Source organism: Hakea prostrata, chromosome 7 (genome assembly GCF_041222555.1).
Source record: "Hakea prostrata isolate BN-2017 chromosome 7, UWA_Hpros_2, whole genome shotgun sequence".
In the NCBI taxonomy this organism is placed as follows: domain Eukaryota; kingdom Viridiplantae; phylum Streptophyta; class Magnoliopsida; order Proteales; family Proteaceae; genus Hakea; species Hakea prostrata.
Genome location: NC_142606.1, coordinates 52,800,684 through 52,804,481, shown reverse-complemented (window position 1 = coordinate 52,804,481; position 3,798 = coordinate 52,800,684). Strand labels below are relative to the sequence as shown.

Here is a 3,798-nt window from a genome sequence, read left to right as displayed (position 1 = left end):
TCTCCTTTCTAAGCTTTGGGTTTTTTGGTAGATCTGTGTTCTACCTTCTAATCATTGGAATTTTGGGTTTTTCTTCTGGGGGTATCGATCAACAATGGCGATGAATTTCTTTTATGCTTCAATTAGCTTCTGTTAGCTTCTTTCCTAGTATCTTTGATGAATTTGATTCAAAAATGACTGTTAATTTGGTTCCATGGCCCTTATTTAGCTGCCCGCCATTTTGATGAATGGATTGTTTTACTTGTTTCTGTTTCAGGATTAAACCCATTCGATTAATTGCTTGAATGAAGATTTAATTTTCTAATTTAAGCTCTAAATGTTTTTGGTCACAGTTCTTGTTTTGTTCTTTGCACTTCACTGACCTGAACTTGGTCTCCCCATCTCCCTTATTGCTTTTAGTTTCTTTGAAAAGAAAGCAAGAATTATGGGAGTCATGTGGTCCACACGCTTTGCCTGCTGGCAAAATCCATTTGCTTCACATCATGATGCATCCATTTGAAGGACCACTGGCTACTGAAAGAAGTCTTTCTTCTCTGCTGTTTTATAATAGTTTTGAAGTCTGGTTTTTCACAGAAGTAAATTAAATTCTCCCCAGTTTTTATTTCTACGCTTTCCTTACTTCTTGGAGTGGAATAATAATAGCTTTCACATGAATGTGTGTGTGTGAGAGATAGCTCTGAAAGTAAGTGTCCCCACGGCTGCACTTGCTGAGCATAAGCACCATGACTCCATGACGGCCTGCAGATACCAGAACTAGATTGAGATGGTCCAAGTAAATGTTGCTTTTAAGTGATATTTCTCAAAGGGATTTCTTTAGTTTTTACCTGTAACTTAAATTTTTGGTGCATTAACTTATCTTATTGAAGCCATCATAATTCGATAAGATGTTCTCAAAGGAATAATTCAAGCAAGTAGGTTTATCAGATATTGTGGTCGGAGCCTGGGAAAAGAGTCTACATCTGGAATCAAAGAACTACATCTGGAATCGGTTCTGATGTTTGGAATCATAAAGATATAGTCCCACTCCCACATCAGAATAGTATTAATTGGATTATGTTGACATCCACTGTGAATGTTTCTTAATATTTCCTTGCACTTTAATACTAAAAAGGGTATTTTGGCTGGACCCCTTATAGCAAGGTAGTGCTTGTAGGCAACTGCTGGAATTTAATTTGACCCCTCATTGCAAGCCTGCATTACCCAAAAGATTATCATGTATTGTGGATTCTCCTAGCCTAGGAAACACCTCCTATTATTTCTAGACCAAGCACACTTGGAGCCAAAATGTCCCAATTTCTACTGAATACTCTCGTCTCTTGCATTTGGAGCTCTAATATTGTTGAGTCTAATTGGTTGGTTAGGATAGGTATTAGTAGCCAATTGGCACACTTTTAACTAGAGGGTCTGTGAGGTATGTCATCCTGGTTGGCTTTTTTTAGAAGAATTAACTAGAGGGTCTGTGAGGTATGGTTTTTCAATTGTTGTTATTCCATATTTTTATTTTATACTTAATATGAATGATTATATTGAGCCATAGGTATATTATCGATTTAAACCATAAACACTATAAAACAATTTTTTCATCACAATTTCTTGATGGTTTTCTTGAATCATAATTGTCATTTTAAATAGCTTCAATCTGTGAGAGAGATTCTCTACTTTTTCAATTGAAGAAGCCTTCAGCTGTGATTGTAGTCTGCCAAGGCTTATTTTCCATGTAAACTGGTAAGCCAGCAACAGTTCCAATCGAGCAGCTTGTTATTTGAAACTGCAGGATTTCAAGAAGGTCTTAATCTTGCCCCGTCTCTTTCAAATTATTGTAATTCACTGTTTATATAATTACAGTTGCAGGGAATGTAGTCTTGCTAACGCAAAGGGAAATATTTTTATGATGTCTGCAGGTTCTTGTTGTCCAAGAGAAGCATTGTGACCCAGATTATGTTGGTTTTTGGAAATTACCAACAGGTTTCATTCTTGAGGTACACTGGACCATTAAATAAAACTTCTGGTTTCTCCTCACCTTAATTTTTAGACCTTAAGAGTTTGATTGCAATGTGCCTTCTGCCGGCTTCTCAATTTGCCAAAGTCATGCAGGTTCATTCCTCACACACAATCGGTTCACCTACTAATAGCATATCACTGACTTGCATGCATATGCATAAATGGAATTGTTAATTTTCTTGTGTTCTAATTAATCTGTTAATTTTGGACAGTCAGAGGAGATTTTCACTAGAGCTGTAAGAGAGGTCAAGGAGGAAACTGGGGTAAGAATCCAGTGACCTTATATTGCTCTTCTCTACTTTATCTCTATTAAATATTTAATTGTTTTGATATATTACATATGACATTCATATTTTAATTGAGTTTTCCTTTGATTTTGATTGCATTTCTTTGTGGAGATGTAGATTGATACAGAATTTGTGGAATCGATAGTTTTTAGGTAAGCTGTCCTTGTACTGTTCAATTCTGCATTCCTTAGACTTTATATTGCCCTTGTTTTTGTCCTTCTGTTACTGAACTTGCCAATTATTACCAGAAATAAAAAATAAAATAAAAAAGGAAAAAGAAGGGAACTTGCCAAAGATTGTTCTCTCTCTCTCTCTCTTAGTGTAAGGGAGAGTTAAGGGAGCATGCTAAATTCTTGGCAGGTTAGATTCACATTACCAAAGTTTTTATTGGATGATAAAAGAGACCGACTTTAAATTTCTAGATAAAGAAAAGCGTGAAGTATGGTGAAAAAATGATAGCTTCCTATGTTTATTCAATGCCTGATTGGCCAAAATATAAGTCTCTCCAAGTTGTACTGATGATTATCAACTGGTATACTTAATGAACTACCGAGCCATAAGTAATCAATGTTAGCAACATGTAGATCATATTTCATGGTGCCTGCCTCAATCTTCAGTACCTAGCTTTAATTCTGATGCTGATTTTTCCTAATAATGTCTCTGATTATTTGTATATTTCTTTTATTTTTGAGATTTAAATATGTTCTTTTATTTCCACCTATTATATTCTTAAGGTTTTGAAGTGTAATATGTATTTTGAACGTCAGCATCGTTACATGGACTCTTATCTCTTGACTTCAGACATGCTCATGATGTGGCTTCATAAAATCCCTTTCTTCATATGCATGCTAAGGCCGTTATCAACTGAGATCAAAGTAGATGATCTTGAAATTCAAGCTGCCAAGGTAAATATCTTTTGGAACACTCAGTGACCCTTTCTGTCCTTACAGCATCTATCTGCTACCAAATACCACTTATCTGTTAGTATTCTGTTCACAGTATATCATCAATCCCATTGATCAAGAGAAATCAATCCTCTCCACATTTGGAAATAGAATTATGTGAGAGATGATTCAATTACAGAAACTTAATTGAAGTATCTTGTTGTTTTAATTGCAATGGGTCCTGAGGGCTACTGTCTCTTTATAAGTCTTGTTGATCTTCCTCAGATTAATCCTCGGATTTTGAATATCTAAAATTTTATTTTTCCTGAAATAGTTCCACCAATCAGCTTTGAACTACTATTTACAGGACAGTGTGTTACACTAATCCAAAACAGTGGGATCTGAAGATTTATCTCATGAGCTTGCTATAGTGCGAGATCGTATCTCTCTTTCTGCGGAAGGTGAAGTATTCTTTTGATGATCTAGTCTGCTCATCTTTATGGAAATTTCTACTCATGGATTTTGGTATTAAGAAGCATCTGGTAGATAAATTCTCTATCTTGCGATAATTTCTATTTGAGATTCCATCTCTCATTGAAAACATTTTTCTACCTGTTAAATGCATT

The 3,798-nt window shown here is 35.3% G+C and overlaps 1 long non-coding RNA gene across 1 annotated transcript; it reads left to right on the top strand.

The window, feature by feature from the left end:
- LOC149011361 (uncharacterized) lies at nucleotides 1-3,268 on the top strand. The gene is made up of 5 exons (XR_016174610.1): nucleotides 1-1,786; nucleotides 1,902-1,979; nucleotides 2,214-2,264; nucleotides 2,406-2,440; nucleotides 3,090-3,268. It is a non-coding gene; the product is annotated as an uncharacterized LOC149011361 (long non-coding RNA).
- Nucleotides 3,269-3,798: the final 530 nt, after the last annotated feature.